Genomic DNA, 20,967 nt, shown 5'->3' on the forward strand with positions numbered 1-20,967 from the left:
GGTGTTTTATCGCGAACCCTTCATTTAACATTTTAAATCCCTTGCATCCAAGAAAGTTTCAACAATAAATGCTCTTTTTTCCATTGAAATAGGCGTCCTGCAGAACTGTGAACAAGCTTCAAACAGACTACTGACAACGAACTACTGATACCTAAATCGCTTCTCAATATCACGGACATCACGTGACCCCACTCGAGCGCCGCCCTAGCGTTAAGAAATAACAACACTCAGATAGCTTCAAATATCAAGTTCTGTATAACATGTGGCCTTTTTTACCTTGGCCACCCCGTACATTGTTATGCTCTCAAATCATCGGATAGTTTGCTTTCCTAGCTATAATATGACCTAGTATTATTTGTTTTGTAGGAAGGAAGGTTACTGTTCCGCCAAGGAGAACGTCATTAGCGACGGAAACTCTAAAACAAATAGTTGTGAGTTCATTTATGTGTGCCCACCAATGACGTTCTGTTGATTAAGTAGATAAAAAATGGTTCAAATGGCTCTGAGCACTATGGGACTTAACTTCTGAGGTCATCAGTCCCCTAGAACGTAGAACTACTTAAACCTAACAAACCTGAGGACATCACACACATCCATGCACGAGGCAGGATTCTAACCTGCGACCGTGGCGGTCGCGCGGTTCCAGACTGTAGCGCCTGGAACCGCTCGACCACTCCAACCGACGACGTAGATAACTTTCAGCTACGATTGTAAATGTCTTTTGCTCATATCTGGAAACCAGCGCCATCACCACTCACATTTCACTTCTTTCCGCTTAAATACTTTCATTTATCACCAGTCCCGTCACATACTGTATAAAATTACCAATCATACCACACTTAACCCCTACCATAATTTCAACTGCAAGTTCTTCAATAATCGTAAGACACGGAATAGTCATTTGAAAACACCCTTCTGTAGCCACGATCTCCATCGGGCAACTTCCTCGCACCACTTCCCTTCCCAGATTCTTCCTCCACGAAAAATTTAACCTTAAACTGGTCATCAAATCCCGAAGACGGCCTCCAGACAAATTGTTCCGCTTCAAACACTGACCGTCCCCCATCACCATAACGATGCACTCTGCCTTACCATCGCAGTCGAATAAGTCAGCTTACAGTGCACCATCCTGCTTAACGAAATCAATGTATTTTCATCTTTTAAAGGTGTCATTTTCAGCTTTGTCACAAGAGAAATCTGCATGACTGGAAAGAAGATTTACAATTTACTGTTACATTCCAACTGAATATTTTATTTCGCTATTTTTCAGTTCAAGTATTTTGAATTATTGATTAGCGCAGGGTGACTGGAGAGATGCTATTCTGCACCTACTATCAATTACATACACTGAATAGCCAGATATGACCACTGCCCAGCGCGACGTTGTCTGTATGCCACGTGGTGGCACTGCAGGCACGTGACGTGCTAACAAAAAAGTATGTAAGCGCAGCAGACACGGCCAAGGGATCACACTAGCGAAAATAAGGGCTACATATGGAGAAATCCATTGAGAAAACTACTTTGACAAGGGGCATATTATTATTAGCCAGAGCCTTCGTCTTCTTTTTGTTGGGCCTCTGTCCAACTGCAACACGGGCTCGGCCGTGTTACTATGGATTGGGCAATGTTAGTGTCAGACAGTGGTTGGATGCTCTTCCTGTCGCCACCCTGCACCCCCTGGAATGGAAGTAGTGTACCCCAGCTGCCTATGTCTAGTGTAAGCCATGAACTAGTGCGAACGTTTTCAAATGTCTGCGAGTCGGGTAACTGTGGCGGGGCAAGGGTACCAGCCCGGTATTCACCTAGTGGGATGTGCAAAACCGCGTAAAAACCACATCCAGGCCGGCGAAATACCAGCCCTCGTCGTTACTCTACCAGGCGGATGCGATCTGGGGCCGGCACGCCTGCCCAAGACCAGGAAGCAGCGCATTAGCGCTCTCGGCTAACCTTGCGGGTATTATTAGCCAGATCTTGTTAACGAATATCTCGAAAACAGCGAAACTAGTCGACGTTAACGTGCTATTGTCCTTAGCATCTACGGAAAGAGGTGGATGGACAGAGAAACTACCGCTACTCTTCACAGAACGTGGGGTCCGGAGGTCTGTCTGCTCTGTAAAGTAGGGCAGATGGTGAACGGTGGTCCAATGGTGGCGCTGTAAACAAGTGTTTCGGATCATACGATCATCCTACGTTATTTAACATCGAGATCGACAGCAGACAGCCGCTACCTGTTCATTTGTTGATCCAACGACATCGTCAATTATGATAGCTGTGGGCACATGACCATCAATATGCGACCGTCGATCAATGGAAACTTGTCGGTTCTTCGCTATTGTGGGTCGGTGGCAGTCTCCACAAATGCCCCCATCGAGGTGAACAGCGACTCGGAACGTGGAATGCGCTAATGGACACAGGTTGGTGGCAGCAGTATTATGCTTTGGGAGACATTCTCCTGCGCTTCCGTGGGACCTGTGGTAGCAGTCGAAGACATGCTGACAGCCGCGAATCACCTGCGTCACTTCATGATTGATATTTTCCTTTCAGCAGTACAACCGACCCTGTCTCGAAGCCAGAACCGTGCTACAGTGGTTTGAGGATCATTGCAGTGAACTCACGCTGATGTCTCAGCGACCATATTCACCTGATGTAAACCCTATGGAACCCATTTGGGTACCTATCTGGCGCCATCACCGCGTACGGAAATCAGCGGACCGTCGTTTATGTGAATTATATGAACTCTGCGTAGACTCTAATGCTACATACCTCCTCAAACATACTAATAAAGTGTCGCATCCCTGATACGCAGAATCATTCATGTATTTCGTTCTAATACCGGACATGCTATCAAGCAGGTGGTCATACGTTTTTGGCTCATCAGTGTGTAACGCCGGAAATGCATATCCTCCTATTTCCATCTATTGTACTATAATTTGTTTTCCTTATTTTTGTTACCTGAATTTATGACATTTCTGTGTCTTTACATATTGTAATTGTTTTACTAGTTGTATATATATATTTATGCATTTATGTCGATGTATAATTGGATTGTTTCGTAAATATTATTTGTATTTTTACGATGGGTCTTGCCTAGGGAAAACTGCTATCGAACGATTACATCGATAGGTCGTGCGAAGACTCAAAGTGTGTAGGATCTTTGGTAGTGTTAACTCTGCCGCGTGGAGCGCGGGCAAAGCTGTAGAAGTCTGGCTGGAGTAGCGAGTCGAGCAGGTGTGTTGTGTGACGCTCCCGCGAGTTGCCGCGCTTTCGGGGTTTGGCAGCATGTAATTGCGCTCGACTCGCGATGATAGTTTCTGACATGGTGTCGCGGACGGGAAGCATTAGCTGGCGCACATCAAGAGCCCGTTTCGCCTGGTGACCGTGTCGAGAAGAAGGCGCGCCAACATCCAGCTTCTGCAACAGCGACGGCCGACAATGAGTGACTGTCGCCACCTCCTCGATCGACGGCTTCAAACCTTCAATCAACCAACAAGGAAGACTAAAAGCACGTAAAGTTTCAGAACTGTATGGCAGACCTCAGCTTTTCAAATTGTTCCATTTGCCTGGCAAAATTACAGCAACTTAGCATGAACCTTTGTTGCTCATTGTCCCAATTGCATTACCAAGCAGGGTCCCTTCCTTTTCCGAAATGAACCCGAGTGTCGCTGAAATTCAAACGCCAGCATAATTCCATTTCACTGCTTTAATTTCAAAGTTCAATTTTAGTATTCATAGCTGGCTACAATAGTTAGATTACACAAGCACAAATTAAGAGTGCGAGTTTTGTTACCGTATTTTTGCTTTCCTGTGACTGCAGCTCAGCTTGGTACGTACTAAATTTTACTATTGTTAATTGTTCAGAATCGTTTAATTCAAGTTCAAAGTTAAATCTCTTCTTTCTAAATTGCGTAGATTCAAGTAGCTTTAGAAATGATTGTTGAGGTAGTCCAAGACTAACTGTATTTCGACGTGCTTCAGAAAGAAAGCTCACTATTAACTTCAGTCACTAAATTAACTTTCGATTTTCCGGTTTCATTAATTCTTTTGCTAAATTAAGTGTAGCGAAATTTATTACTTCTGACAAACTTTCAGTTTTCACACTACACATGTCAACCTTCAGTTGCCACGCTTCTAGTGCTTATTATATGTGTAATAACCTTTCTTTTTCAGTTATTATAGTAATTGTCCATAGGACTGGCGACCGTAATTTCCCCCAAATCTCAAATATCTAATTACCGCTAGTTGATTGTTAACGTAACGGCCGCACATTTACTTTCTTTATTAACTTTATCCCTATTTCAAAATTAATTTCCACCAGTTTCACTTGCATTTTTCCTTTCATTTAGATGTAACCCTTTCCTCCCTCTTTACCGACAGGTTAACTTCGGTGACGATTGCTTTTCCAAAATTACCAATAGGTACACGCGGTTTCATTTTTCACTGTCATTAATGTCGATAAGTGAGGGGGAGGTTACAAGTGTACAACTTAGTCATCGTCGGGGTTGGACATCCGGGAAGTGCTGGGTGAGAAAATCAATGACACCATCGCCCGCTCGATGAGAATCCTCGGGTATGGACTAGAATAGCTACTCTGGAGTCCCGCTGTATGACGGGCGACATGGCTGTTGTCGAAGGAAGGAAGGAAGATTCATTTTAACGTCTCGTCGAAATCGAGATCATTACATTAGAGACAGAGCAAAAGCTCGGATTGTGTCAAGGGTGGGGAAATAAATCGGCCGTGTTCATTCATAGGAGTTATTCCAGCATTTGCCTCGAGCGATTTAGGGGAACCACGCAAACTTAAATCTTGGCGGATCCAGAATGCGAGTCGAGTGGCCTTGTCTCTAATGCTGGGGGTTACTGTTGTTGTTGTACGCTTAGGTGGTAGTGCGTAGCTTGGTTCCACGTAGGGAATGCACACGTGTAGTACGATTTCGTTAATCATTCACGACGAACGTGTGTTTCATGCTTAAAGTTTTGGGTTCGCATCGCAAAATTGCGATACCTTTCACGTGTTGGACTTGCGTCTCACTTGTGATTATCGGCTCTGTGTCGGCGGACGGGTGAAGTGGACTGCAGCGGTTGTCGTGGGGTTGTGGACTACTGCGGCTGGGACGGAGCCTCTCCGTCGTTTTTAGGCTCCCGGTTAACATGCCATACAATACATACAAACTGTATCACTATTTAGGAAACAGTTTACTCACAGACCCCATTAATGAACCTTTAAGTCTTGCGATATATGTTTGATCATACTTCTGAGATGTCTTAGCTAGTCAGTATTTAAATTTTCCTTAGAACATTATTATTTTTAGTCCTACTTATATAAGTAAACTTTAGCGATCTGTATGTCACGTATTCTCTAGGCACAAATAATACATGTAACGTTGTGACCTAGTCACTTTTCTGAGATTAATTATACGAATTTACATTTAAACAGATATATCTCCTTGCGATGCGTTTTCCTATTTAAACGAATGAGGACAGTTTGTTCTCAGTTGTTACTCAATAACATAAACCAAAACATGTTACTAGGCTTCCACAAATAGTAGAATTTTCTGATTTAAACAATAACAGAAACCACTACGAAAATTATATTTCATAGTTTTCGCATGTCTTCAGTAGACAGTAGGTTTTGGTGCTGACGCATGTGGCAGAGATCCAGTGCTTTGTTAACAGAAAGTGCGTTTGATCGCTATCTTTAGTTTTGCTCAAAATTAAAACAAACTGGGAGCACATTTCCATGTCTCAGGAAATGGCTGTAAGCCGTATTTATTAAATACTTTTATGCCTGATGAGATATCTGGTATGATTGCTCTTATTCACTTAAAATTCAGCTTTCGTTTTACAATGCCCACTATAGATCATTGTGGTAACAAAGTAAGTGTTGACTTCCCAGGTAATTTTCTGTAATTTATTTGCAAACAGATCCTGTCACTAAATTTTGATTCATATGCCAACGTTCTGAAAATGACAGGGCATAACTTTCTGTGGTGTGCATACTGTAAGACCTTCAGTACACACACCATCAGATTACTTGACTTGTCGCTCTAACGAAGTAGGCGAGTGTCAGCAATATGTCTCGGGGTCTTATTGTGACGTGTTTATTTTCTGCCATTAGATCAGATGACAGAAATTTCCACTTGCATCCTTAGAGTAGCAGATTGACGGTGACCAACTTTAAACAGAACTCGATTAATTTTCACACACATTTATTAAAATAATAACAAGCCTAAAAATTACTTAACTTTGTTCTGGATGCTATTTACAATTGACAATCTGGAGTTCCTTTGGTATTGGTACGTTAATCTTATTCTCACATATATCTCTGATACTTGACAAAAGTGTCTATACATTTATGTTCATGGCTATGTACAGGAATATGGTAATCTTATTGGGCGCAGACTGTAACTTGACTATAGACTGGTACAGACAAATGTAGAATTCGTACAGACTGTTGCAGACAAATGCAGACTGACTAATCGGAGGTCTGTACACTCATTATAATACCTCGCGCATTCATTTATCACTGCACGAGTGTGATCTGCAAGGAGAAAAGGTGCTACGTTAGCAGCAATCTCATTGGCTGCGTTACATATTAATACGTGGATTGGCGGAAGCAGAATTTGGACCGTCTCTATGGCAGCGCCATCTCGTCATGCGGAGACGGACGAGCCTGCGCTGTTGTACTTAGCGGGGCGCGCTGTAGTGGGATAGTTGTGTACGCGCTGACTACGCGGAACCATGTACACAACACTTTCAATTCAGGTCAGACTTGTATTCAGTTTCACAGGTAAATCTTAAAAGGTATTTAGCTCCTGCCAGTCGGCTAGACATGCATGAAAAACGACGAAGGAAAGATGGTTTGAAAGTTCGTGGAGGTATCTACCATCTATGCAACTAAATGAAGTTAGTTTGTTTCTTGCAATACGCGTTTCGCTTCATTTATTTGGGAAGCATCCTCAGTGGCCTGAAATACAGGTTTTTTTTATACACACAATAAATGTATTATGTGATAGATGTAATATGCTGATATGTCACATTTAGTCGTGTTTTTCTCTCGCTTTTTAGGTTATAAGCAACTTTTGTAACACAAGTACATCTGAGTGTCTGTATCAACACCATAATGTGTTTGACCGCCAAGGAAGGGTTTATCCATAAATTGTTGAAAAATAAGAGGTAATGTTTCTAGAATGGCCTATTAAAAGCCCTGACATGATCACCAATGAACACGTTTTGGAGAACTAGAATGTCTGATCCTTTCTGTTAAGGTTTATCACCCAGCAACATTTCATGAGGAGAAAGGAACTCCATTAGAAATTCAATGGGTCTGGATTCAAGAGAAAAAGAAAATATAAAATCTTGAGAATGACGTAGGAACGTTGCAGCACGTGTTGCTCAGGAATGAAATTAACATCACGTACAAATAAGCAAATTCAGAATGGATAAGGGAATCGACTATGGCGAATATGGAGTTCTGGTACAGGAAGATTGACGTAAAATGCGAAGGTTTGAACACACGAGATGGAAAAGAAAAACCACTGTTAAGAGACTGATAGCAGGAGTACACCGAAGGCTTGTGCGATGAAAAGGAAATGTTGAACTGTTACAAACTGAAATAGAAAATTTGTAAGGTGATAGGGAGGAACTAGGTGATCCAATAATGTGCTCAGAAAACGACCGACTTCTTGATTATCAGATCAAAAAAGTATGCAGTACACCACGATATAATTCCGAAGATACTGGAAACTGTGGGACGTGTAGGAACTGGAAGGTCATCTGAGACGATGTCAGAAATGTACCATAACTACCAACACACTTTCAGAAAGACATTATGATCACATTTCTGGAGAAGGTGCTGTGGGTACAAGTGTACACTGTAATTGCCACGTATGCGTGTTATTGGATAATAACTGGTTTCATTATATTTACTCCATTTAAGGACCACGTAATTGTTTTCGATCTGTGACGATCATCTTCAGACCTCAGTAAAAACGTGTGAACTGTAACTGGAATAAGAATTTTTTTAAAAAAATTCCAAGATCACTGCGTAACTTGCCTGCGACGTCGTCGCAACTCGTGATAAACGATTTTACTGTTTATACAGTATACTCACATTCAATGGTGCACTTTATAGTAGTTTTGACCAACTTCACCATGTCATCATTTTATTTCCCATTTACATTCAATTATTCCTCAGTTATTTCTCTTTTCGCAACTAGCCATTTCGTCCATTTCTCTGTTGGAGTTTAATTTATCTTCCGATATTTAAACGGAAGGCTGTTAACAAAAAAAACGTCTTTCAGCATACCAATGAAGAATCTAAATTTGTAGACGATCTAGCTTTTTCATCAGATAAGATAGTCCAACTGTGTGAGTTGTCGCGATCCATACTTTTTTAATTTTGTCTTTATTTGTAAGGCCCGATGACACTTCGACCTCTAATCTAGCAGCAGCATAGCGCAGTAGCCGTTGTCTGCGTGCCATTAGCAGGACTCTGCAGTTGTGTCGTGCTTTTGCTGACAGTGACAAATGTACCCCTGCGTCTCTAGCTTCACATCAGCTCATTTGGCATGAATACTCCGTCAGTGACCGGAAAAGCGGAGCACGGCGAACGTGCTGCATCTCCTGTAATCTGTGTTAGGTTGGCCTTAATAATGACAAATGATGACGAATGACTGAATGATGGACTTGTTACTTTGAAACGTGCAGAATTACCAGTGACCAAGCCCGCAATCACAGGCCGAAATAGACGACAGTATAGCGAACAAATTCCTACATTCTTCTGTACGAACTTTATTCAGCGTGCTTGATAATAGTACCAACTGGTGTGTGCTGTCTTAGAGTAGGGCCACAGTCGTTGCAATCTTTTGGAAAATTATTGCCAAACGACAAAAATAAAAGCACTAAGTGTTCGTATGAGACGTTAGAAATTTAGTGTTGTAAAGGATGACTACATTCAGTATACTGCAGAAGGACTGATGACACAAGCAGAATTGTTATCGCCAAACAGGTGAAACATTAATCTGAAATGACAATGTAAGCACATAGTCTCTAAAATTATAAAAACCCAAGAGACATTATGCTAATACCGTATTATACCGCCTTTTGTCTTTGACTTTTTTTTAGTTTTATTTTGTTTACTTATTCTTCGGTTACCAGTCTTCTGACTGTTTTGATGAGACGCGTCACAAATTCCTCTCCCGTGCCAACCTCTTCATCTAAGAGCAGCACTTGCAACCTGCTGGATGTATTCCGATCTCTACAGTTTGTCGCTTTGGATCGGAACAGATACTGTCTCGATTCGGGCGGCTTGTGGAAGTGGTAAAGACTGCCAGTCTTGCTTCCGAGATTAAGGCAGAGCTCACAATCTGCAGCATCGTCGATAGAACCGACTGTGGTCCTTTGCTGCAGAGCCCAGTGGAGGGCCTGAATCAGAGGCTCAGGCGGTTCTGTGACCGTGTAGGCTTCATATTCCTTGACTTGCACCATCGAGTGGCGGCTTTCCGGGTTCCGCTTGATAGGTCAGGAGTCCACTACACACAGGAGGCGGCTACACGGGTAGCGGGGGCTGTGTGGAAAGGACTGGGCTGTTTTTTAGGTTATAAGGCCTCAGGGAACCACAGGAGGGACGTCCTTCTAAAAGAGGGCAGGTAAAACACAGGAAGGTAGTTGTAGAAACGATTGGTGTTGTCATTGGGAATTGTTGTAGCTGTGTTGGGAAAGAACCAGAGCTCCAATCCCTAATAGAAAACACTGAAACTCAAATAGTTGTAGATACAGAGAGCTGGCTAAAGCCGGAAATAAGTTCTGCAGAAATTTATTCAAACTATCTACAGTGTTGAGAAAGTATAGATTAAATACAGTTGGTGGTGGAGTATTTATTGCTATCAGAGGTAGGTATCCTTTTAGCGAAATTGAAGTAGATAGTTCGTGTGAAATAATATGGGTAGAGGGTATACCTGACAATCGAACTAAACTATTAATTGGATCGTTTTACCGACCCTCCGACTCAGAAGACATAGTTGCTGATAAGTTCAAAAGGAAAACTTGAGTCTCATTTCAAATACGTACCCCGCTCATACAATTATAGTCGGTGGTGACTTCAATCTACCCTCGACATGCTGGGAAAATTGTACGGCAGGCATAAAACATCATCCGAAATTGTACTGAATACTTACTCAGAAAATTATTTTGAACAATTAGTTCATGAGCCCACTCGAAGCGTAAATGGTTGCGATAGCATACTTGACATTTTAGCAACAAATAATCCTGGACAAATAGTGAGTGTTGTGACGAATACAGGGATTAGTGACCATAAGGCAGTTGTTGCTAGGCTGAATACCGTAACACTTACAACCATCAAAAAGAAACGCAAAATATACACTGTTGTTGTTGTTGTTGTGGTCTTCAGTCCTGATACTGGTTTGATGCAGCTCTCCATGCTATATCCTATCTATTTAAAAAGGCTGATAAAAATGCTCTTAACGCCTTTTTAAGAAACAGTCTCCACTCCTTCCGATCTGATCATGCAAGTGTCGAAAAGTTGTGGAATGTTTTCAAAGAGATAGTATCAACAGCAATTGAAAGATATATACCACATAAATTAATAAATGATGGTAATAATCCCCCATGGTACACAAAACGGGTCAGACATTTGTTGCAGAAGCAACAAAAAAAGCATGCCAAATTTAAAAGAATGCTAAATCCCCAAGATTGGCCAAGTTTTACAGAAGTTCGGCCAGCCGTGGTGGCCGAGTGGTTCTAGGCGCTACAGTCCGGAACCGGGTTACCGCTACGGTCGCAGGTTCTAATCCTGCCTCGGGTATGGATTTGTGTGACGTCCTTAGGTTAGTTGGGTTTAAGTAGTTCTAAGTTCTAGGGGACTGATGACCTCAGCAGTTAAGTTCCTTAGTGCTCAGAGCCATTTGAACAGAAGTTCGAAACATAGCGCGTACTTCAATGCGAGATGCTTTTAATAATTTCCACAACGAAATTCTGTCTCGAAATCTGGAAGAAAACCCATAGAGATTCTGGTCATACGTAAAGCACACCTGTGGCAAGACGCAATCAATACCTGCACTGCGCGATGACAACGGTGATGTCACTGATGACGGTGCCACTAAAACAGAGTTATTAAATACGGTTTTCCGAAACTCCTTCACAAAAGAAGACGAAGTAAATATTCCTGAATTCCAATCAAGAACAACTGCCAAGATGAGGAACATAGAAGCAGATATCCTCGGTGTAACAAAGCAGCTTAAATCACTTAATAAAGGCAAGGCCTCCGGTCCAGATTGTATACCAGTCAGGTTTCTGTCAGAGTGTGCTGATGAAATAGCTCCATATTTAGCAATTATATACAACAAACCGCTCACAGAAAGATTCATACATAAAGACTGGAAAATTGCACAAGTCAAACCGATACCCAAAAAGGGAAGTAGGAGTAATCCACTGAATTACAGGACCATATCACTAACGTCGATTTGCAGTAGGGTTCTGGAACATATACTGTATTAGAACATTATAAAGTACCTCCAAGAAAACGATTTCTTGACATATAGTCAGCACAGATTCAGAAAATATCGTTATTGTGAGACGCAACTAGTTCTTAATACTCATGAAGTAATAAGTGCTATCGACAGGGGATGTCAAGATGATTCCATATTTTTAGATTTCCAGAAGGGTTTCGACACCGTTCCTCACAAGCGACTACTAACCAAACTACATGCCTACGGAGTATCGTCTCGGTTGTGCAACTGAATTCGTGTTTTCCTGTCAAAAAGGTCACAGTTCGTAGTAATAGACGTAAAGTCATCGAGTAAAACAGAAGTAATATCGGGCGTTCCCGAAGGAAATGTTATAGGCCCTCTATTGTTCGTGATCTATGTTACCGACAAAGGAGGCAATCTGAGTAGCCGTCTTAGATTGTTTGTAGATGATGCTGTCATTTACCGACTTGTAAAGTCATCAGATGATCAAAACGACTTGTAAAATGATTTAGATAAAATATCTGTATAGTGCGAAAAGTGGCAATTGACCCTGAATAAAGAAAAGTGTGAAGTTATTCACATGAGTACTAAATGAAATGAGCTAAATTTTGATTACGCGATAAGTCACACAAATCTGAGGGCTGTATATTCAACTAAATACTTAGGGATAAAAATTACATATAACCTAAACTGTAACGATCACATAGATAATATTGTGGGTAGGGCAAACCAAAGATTGCGTTCACTGGCAGAACACTTGAAGGTGCAAGAGGTCAACAAAGAGACTGCTTACACTACGCCTGTCCGCCCTATTCTGAAGTATTGCTGTGCGGTGTGGGATCCGCATCAGGGGACTGACGGATGACATCCAAAAAGTACAAAGAAGGGCAGCTCGTTTTGTATTATCGCGAAATAAGGGAGACAGTGTCACAGACATGATACGTGAATTGGAGTGGCAATCATTTAAACAAAGGCGGTTTTCGTTGCGACGGGATCCTCTCACGAAATTTCAATTACCAGTTTTCTCCTCTGATTGCGAAAACATTCAGTTGGTACCCACCTACATAGGGAGAAATGATCATCACGATAAAATAAGAGAAATCAGGGCTTGCACAGAAAAAATTAAGTGCTCGATTTTCTCGCGTGCCGTTCGAGAGTGGAACGGTAGAGCGACAGCATGAAGGTGGTTCATTGAACCCTCTGTCAGGCACTTTATTGTGAATAGCAGAGTAATCACGTAGATGTAGATGTAGGTAAAATAAGAGAAATCAGAGCTCATACGGAAAGACATAGGTGTTCATTCTCTCCGCGTTTGGAATAATAGAGAATTGTAAAGGTGGTTCGATAAACTCTCTGCCAGGCACTTGAATGTGATTTGCAGTTTTTCCATGTTGATGTAGATGTTTTTGCCCTCTACAGCTCCCTGTAGTACCATCTAAGTTATTCCTTGATGTCTCAACAGATGTCCTGTCCCTTCGTCTTCTCTGTGTTTTCCGCATATTCCTTCATTCTCCGATTCAACGCAGGAAATCCTCATTTCGTACTTACTTCATCAGTCCACTCGTTCGTAGTACCACATCTCGAGAGCTTCGGTTATTTTCTGTTCCGGTTTTCCCGTAGTGCATGTTTCACTACCGTACAATGCTCTGCTCCAAACGTACATTCTCAGAAATTTCATCCTGAAATTAAGGCATATGTCTGAAATCAGCAGACTTCTCTAAACCTATGCTAGTCTGCTTTTTATGTAATTTCATTCGTCATGAGAATGTTGCTTCCAAGGTAGCAGAACCCGTAATTTCTTCTGCTTTGTGATCGCGAATTTTGATGCTAAATCTCTCACTTTTTTCATTTCTGCTACATCTCAATAGATTTGGATTTTTCCGGTTTACTCTCAATCCGTATTCTGTACTCATTAAACTGTCCATTCCGTCATAATACCCTGTAATTCTTCTTCACTTTTTATGGATTACAGGTCTTGTTGACTGGAATAAACACTCTAATGAGACTGAGAGTTAACTGCAACAAGACGAAGTTAATAGGTTAACAGGAACCTAAACACCGAAAGTGGTAACAACGAAGGAGACGAATCTAACGAATTCTGCCACCTTTGAAGAAGGACACAAAAAGAAGACTAGCACTGGAAAAGAGGACATTCCTGGTCAAGAGAAGTCTCCTAGTACGAACCATCGGCCTTATGACGAGAAAGACATTTCTGTAAATGCAGTTTTGACTACAGTATTGTATGGTAGTGGATCATGGACATGTACCGTAGGAAAACCGGAATTGAAGAGAATCGGAGCGCTTGAAATGTTGTGCTACAGAAAGAAGTTGAAAATTAGATGGATTGGTGAGGAATGATGAGGTGCTCAGTAGAATAGTCGAAGAAAGAAAAATATGAGACACATTGAAAAAAGATAGGCTAAAATGATAGCACATGTGTTAAGACATCAGGGAATCACTATCAACAAATTATTGAGGAAATAAAGTACAAGTGCTACTCAGAGATGAAAAAGTTGGCAACAGAAGAGTTATTAGTGAAGGGTCTCATAAAACCAACAGAACGCTTATGACTCAAAATAAAAGATCATAATAAATCCATTCAAATTCACTGACACACACTATACCTGCAGTGAGCCTTTGCATTTCCGTTTTCAGATTTCCTATTTTCTGTACCAAGTTGAATCTTCTGACATTCCACACACCCAGGCGTACCTTTTTCAGATATCCTAGTTTCTGTACCAAGTTGAATCTTCTGACATTCCACGCCCCCAGTCGTAGAAGGTACAGCTTTCACTGATCGTAAAATCTTTTTCTCATCCAAATGTTATATCCCTCACGTGGAAGCGAATGGAGATCTAATCCGGAACCATTTGGCAACAGGGAGATCGCCATGCAAATTTTTCAATTACAGGCCACATATCTTTTGAATATAACTAGTATGTGTTTTATGTAGTGGTTTCTGGTGTCTACTGCACCTTCAAGCGTTGACCTCTGCTGATTCTTTCCCCTATTAGGTGTAAAAGGTTTATGTGAAATTCTCTCTGTTCCCTTGCCCTCTCTGATGATGCAGATAAGTGGCGCTTACAACGTAAGTCTTCGGCCGCCTTTGATGATGATTTTCATTCATAATTTAAGTAGTGTTTAGAACAGAAACCAGGACACAGTAAGTTTCGGGAACGAGTCAAAGATGCTACCCCTACACCAGAGTTCAGCGGCCTTTTACCTATGGGACTTTGTGAATGGCATTTTAATTAATGTCTTGTGGTATATCTACAGATTCGTTGATTTTACAAATCAAACAGTTGCCATATGCCTCAGTGCTGTGTTAATTTTCGATATAGTGGTATCTATATGTTCTACTTTATTAGATCGTAGATTTTCCAGAACTCTGTTACCCTCTCACCCTAATACTGGATAACCTATGTCATGCATATCAACTCCCATTTCTGTTGTATCAAGATATTAGGCAGTTCCTCATCCTCGTAGAGACCATCAATATTCTGTTTCTCCTCTGTGTTTAATCATGGAATAACTCTTGCGGTTTTAATGCTGACATCTTCGCTTTTAATTTCAATAATGACTGCTTTGCGTTTCTCTATGCTGCATTCTGTCTACGAGCACTTCTTTTTTTATTTCTTCAGTTTCTTTCTTTTACACTTAGCTTCTGTGCCCTTCCTATTGCCGGCCGGAGTGGCCGAGCGGCTCTAGGCGCTGCAGTCTGGAACCGCGCGACCGCTGCGGTCGCAGGTTCGAATCCTGCCTCGGGCATGGATGTGTGTGATGTCCCTAAGTTAGTTAGGTTTAAGTAGTTCTAAGTTCTAGGGGACTGATGACCACAGAAGTTAAGTCCCATAGTGCTCAGAGCCATTTGAACCCTTCCTATTTATTTCTCTCCTAATATACTCGTACTGCTGTTTTCCTGTATCTTCCTGAATATTTCTGTACTTGATACTTTCGTCGATCAACTGGTGTGCTGGCGATCATCATGAGAATAATCCTATCACTGGACTGTTGACAGTAACCTACTCTCTGTCCTACCTGTTCATAGTTCATAGTAAATCCTACTCAGTTACCCTTTTCGCAGCTATCGATACTATCAGATTATGTATTACTTCATTGAACACATTTTATCTGGACTTAACTTTATGTTTTCATTTTTAGATTTCCTAGTTTCCCTACCACAGTAAGACTTCTTGCGTTACACACTCTGTCTCGCAGAAATTACCTTTTCGTTAGCTGTTGAGTGGTTTTCCTATGGTCACCTCCCCCTTGGAAATTTGCTCCCAGAAATCTTTTGCGAATGGACATATTATCATGACACGATTTCAATGGCGGGGCACATGTTCTATGGATACACATTATGAATCTTTCTGCATCATCTGATTCTTCTGCGCTTTATGGGCAATTTCCCATACCAGGGACAAGAGGACTGTGGAGTATTGAAGTTCAGTAACTATTTTAATTTGTTTCGCGTGAACCAACGCTGTAATGGACCTAAAATTAAGTGGCGTTAGTATCCGCATCTGCCTGCTGCTAATAGTATTCCACCACTCCGGGCACCGATAGCCACCAGTGATTGTAAAACGACGAAATATAGAATTAATAATTGTCCCAGCTTCTCGCAGTAGTTAAAAACCTGTATAAACACCGCAGCGAATTGAAAATAAATAATCACACTGTCGTACTCAGTAAAATAAACGATTGATCACTGAACTAAAAATCTCAGTTTATTCTACAAATAATAATACGGGCACTCAGCCTCGTAATAACAGTCATTGAAAAATAATGAATGACAGCTGCAATAGCTCTGGCGCAAATATATGTCGGACTGTCCAGACCGGGTACAAAACAACGACTGACTAAATCATGACATTATTTTCTTGTTCATGCAATACAATGGCTGGCTGCAAACTCCGTGCCTGTAGGTTCAGAATTCCGCGCGTCCATCACAGGCGCACGATTGAACGCTGGGTGGTTCCTTCGAAGCTCTTTGAGTATCACATGAAACATTTTTTTGCAAAAACCATTAATGAACAAATTTTCTCCTCACGTTTACCCTTTCCCATTATTCAGCAATAATCTGAAATTAATATTTTCTTAGCCTTATATTATATATAAATACATTAGAGCAGAATAAAAAGACGTACGTAATCGGACCACTCTCCCATCTCTTTGACGAGGCCATTGGGAGAATGAAGGTGTTGCCTTATTGCCGAATGTCTTCGAATGTCAACACTGATTTATTACTAGTCAAAGATGCTGCCTCTTTCGCAGGCCGCAACTTCTTTTTTTTTACCAACAGAATTTTCTAATTTTTAAAATTATTATTAATTGAACATTAAATTACATCGAATATTCTTCGAGGAACTGAAAAGTGTAATAAAATAATGAAGTCTCTTCGATGATAATAGGTTGCTTCGCTCTTAAAATTTAAAGTAATTTCTTCTTCTTTTGATATACATTACGCCTTTCCATATTCTAAAAATGATTTTTGTGCTTGTCAATAAATGCAAAGGATTCTGATATATTTCACAAATCCAGTCACTTCGTCATCTACAGAAATTAAAAGTATTCCTTCTCGTTTTACACACACACACACACACACACACACATATATATATATATATATATATATATATATATATATATATATATATATATATATATATAGGGTGTTACGAAACGGTACGGCCAAACTTTCAGGAAACATTCCTCACACACAAAGCAAGAAAATATGTTATGTGGACATGTGTCCGGAAACGCTTACTTTTCATGTTAGAGCTCATTTTATTACTTCTCTTCAAATCACATTAATCATGGAATGGAAACACACAGCAACAGAACGTACCAGCGTGACTTCAAACACTTTGTTACAGGAAATGTTCAAAGTGTCCTCCGTTAGCGAGGATACATGCATCCACCCTCCGTCACATGGAATCCCTGATGCGCTGATGCAGCACTGGAGAATGGCGTATTGTATCACAGCCGTCCACAATACGAGCACGAAGAGTCTCTACATTTGGTACCGGGGTTGCGTAGGCAAGAGCTTTCAAATGCCCCCATAAATGAAAGTCAAGAGGGTTGAGGTCAGGAGAGCGTGGAGGCCATGGAATTGGTCCGCCTCTACCAGTCCATCGGTCACCGAATCTGTTGTTGAGAAGCGTACGAATACCTCGACTGAAATGTGCAGGAGCTCCATCATAAATTAACCACATGTTGTGTCATTCTTGTAAAGGCACATGTTCTGGCAGCACAGGTAGAGTATCCCATATGAAATCATGGCGGTGAATCGAGGAAGTACAGTACATACTGACGAAACTAAAATGAGCTCTAACATGGAAATTAAGCGTTTCCGGGCACATGTCCACACAACATCTTTTCTTTATTTGTGTGTGAGGAATGTTTCCTGAAAGTGTGGCCGTATCTTTTCGTAACGCCATATTGTGTCCCAGCTATCTTGTCCACCCAAAATGTGTCTGGAACAATAACAGCTATTGGAAAACGACTTTCACCGGTATCAATGTAGAGCTGGGGCCCATGAATGTACATATTTGGAAACATTCTAAAACGGAAGCATATGTTTTTTTTTAAAACACAAACTTATGTTTTTTAAATGAACCTCCTACATTTTTTCTTCAGCAATCCATAGCATGACACAGCACATACACAATGGCGTTGATTGCATCGCATTATTCCCACTACATCCCGAGATATTAAGACGCGAAGTTGACGCATGAAACAGCCGACATGCGCTGCTAGCGCACGTCCTGAGGCTCAGGCGTGAACCCCATGCTGCCCGTAATCGCGATGTGATTGACATGCGTACTCACACTTCCATACATATCAAGAGGTTCGAAACGAATAATACGGTCTGCTGCCATCCTGCATTAACGTCGTACATTCCAGCAAGTATTTATCCCATAGGCTAGGGGTGATGCGGTTCTGTAACATATCTGTGTACCGCAACGTTACTCACAAAGTTAACTTCGCTTATCGTTAATCCGTTACTAAAAAGTTAATGCCGTTCAACGTTAAAACTTTACTTTACTGTAGATCTAGCGCAAATGACAGTTAATCATTCACTCGTAATAGTAAAATTCATGTTGACGGTTTTAGTGAAACGAGCAAGTGGACTAAAAGTTTTACCGTTGTTTAGGTAAAAATGTTTTTTGATTTGGGAAGTTCAGGTAGGACATAGAAGATGAACGTAAACATGTTTAACCAATTAGTTTTATTTTCACATAATTATCAATGTTATGTTTATCTAATGCGTTAAATGGCAAATTGTTGCAAATAAATGTTTCTTAACATCACTGGGTAAAATGGCACTTTGTAGAAACTTCCACTGTGATACCAGCACTACATACTAAACATAGCGTTCACATCTCATGCTCAAACTGACGCCCATTGGCTTGCATACATAGGGTCACTCTGCGGATGAAGGATGCCCTACTTCGTGCTACTGTTTCCTCTTTGATGGCTGTACAAGCATCAATAATGCGTTGCTTCATGTCCTCTGGTGTTGTTGGTTCATGTTGGTAAACAGCATCCTTCACTGCTCCCCAAACAAAATAATCCAGCGGTGTAAGGTCCGGAGATCGGGCAGGCCACTTAACTGGGCCACCTCGTCCAATCCGCCTACCAAGGAACTTACGGTTCAGAAGTCGTCGTGCTCGTAAGGCGTTATGTGCAGGGCATCAGTCATGCTGATACCACATGACCATTCTCCGGTTCAGAGGTACGGTGTCCAAGAGAACAGGAAGATTGTGTCGTATAAATCTGGAGTATTGTCTGCCATTTTGGATGCCATTTATAAAGAAAGGTCCGATAATGGTATCTCCAATAATCCCACACCAAACATTAACTTTCCATGGACGTTGATACTCTACCTGACGGAGCCATTTTGGATTGTCTGCGGACCAATAATGCATATTCCTCATATTGACAATTCCTTTGTTGGAGAATGAAGCCTCGTCGGTAAAGAGAACATCTGCAAAAAAATTTGGATTAGTCAGAAGTTTTTGCTGAGCCCAACGACAAAATGTTACCCTATTGCGGAAGTCATTTCCATGAAGATCCTGGTGTAAATGAACATGGTAAGTATGAAATTTATGACGTTTAAGAATACGCTATGCACTTGATTTTGACACACCAACTTCATGTTGAATTTGACGTGTGCTGATTTGACGATTCACAGCTATGGTAGCGAGCACAGCAACCATCTGTGCGTGTTCTAGGACGATGTCGAGGTCTTGGATTTAAGCTTCCCGTTTCACGTAGACGAGATGTGAGACGACCAAACATCCGGCGCGAAGGCGGTGGCTTGTCTGGGAATCGTCTTCTGTACAGTAGTTCAGCCTGAACAGCATTTCGTCCACCTACAACAGGGTACAGTACTCGTATGTAGAGTAGGGTAGGAAACAGACATATCAACTTAATAACCGTAATGTTCGCTAACAGTACTATCAACAAACAAGCAATCTCATAACGTATTTCCCGCCAACGTACATTCTCCATAGATCAGCAGCATTTCTACCATATCTTCATGTGTGTACTTTTTACTGTACAGTATAAGTTCCACAACACAACGTTTATTCACAATGTGTACTACCTCCGTGCCGTCACTAGATTACTATGATCTACGACTACACTGGCAAGCGGTGTACTGCACGCCAAAGCAACAACAAATGGGATGCTCGGAGGGTGGTGGAGTACAGGAGTTTGCATGGCTTGCAAATCATAAACAAGGCGAAGTGGTAACTGTGGCAGTAGTGGGAACTACGTTGGACACTTGACTAGGTAGAGCCAGGTCCTGCGCGACAGGCACAAAGAGTCATATAACGCATTAGATAAACCTTATTTTGGGTGTGCAAGATAAATAAGACAACCTCACTGGTGCACATTGATCGGTACTGGATCATATTGTGTACGTAGATACGTAAAACGTGCAAGAGGGAAACCATTGCGTGCTTATGAGAGTTGATGGCAACAGACCACATTATTCTTTTCGGAACTCTTGATAAGTATGGAGGTGTGATTACACATGTCAATCACATCGCGATTACGGGCAGCATGGGGTTCACGCCTGAGCCTCAGGACGTGCGCTAGCAGCGCATGTTGGGTGTTTCAAGCGTCAACTTCGCGTCTTAATATCTCGGGATATAATGGGAATATTGCGATGCAATCAACGCCATTGTGTATGTGCTTTGTCATGCTATGGATTGCTGAAGAAAAAATATAGGAGGTCCATTTCAAAAAACATAAGTTTGTGTTAAAAAACACATATGCTTTCGTTTTAGAATGTTTCCAAATATGTACATTCGTGGGCCCCAGCCCTACATTGATACCGGTGAAAGTCGTTTTCCAATAGCTGTTATTGTTCCAGAGATATTTTGGGTGGACAAGATAGCTGGGACACCCTATATATATATATATATATATATATATATATATATATATATATATATATATATATGTGTGT

Source organism: Schistocerca americana, chromosome 1 (genome assembly GCF_021461395.2).
Source record: "Schistocerca americana isolate TAMUIC-IGC-003095 chromosome 1, iqSchAmer2.1, whole genome shotgun sequence".
Taxonomy (NCBI): Eukaryota; Metazoa; Arthropoda; class Insecta; order Orthoptera; family Acrididae; genus Schistocerca; species Schistocerca americana.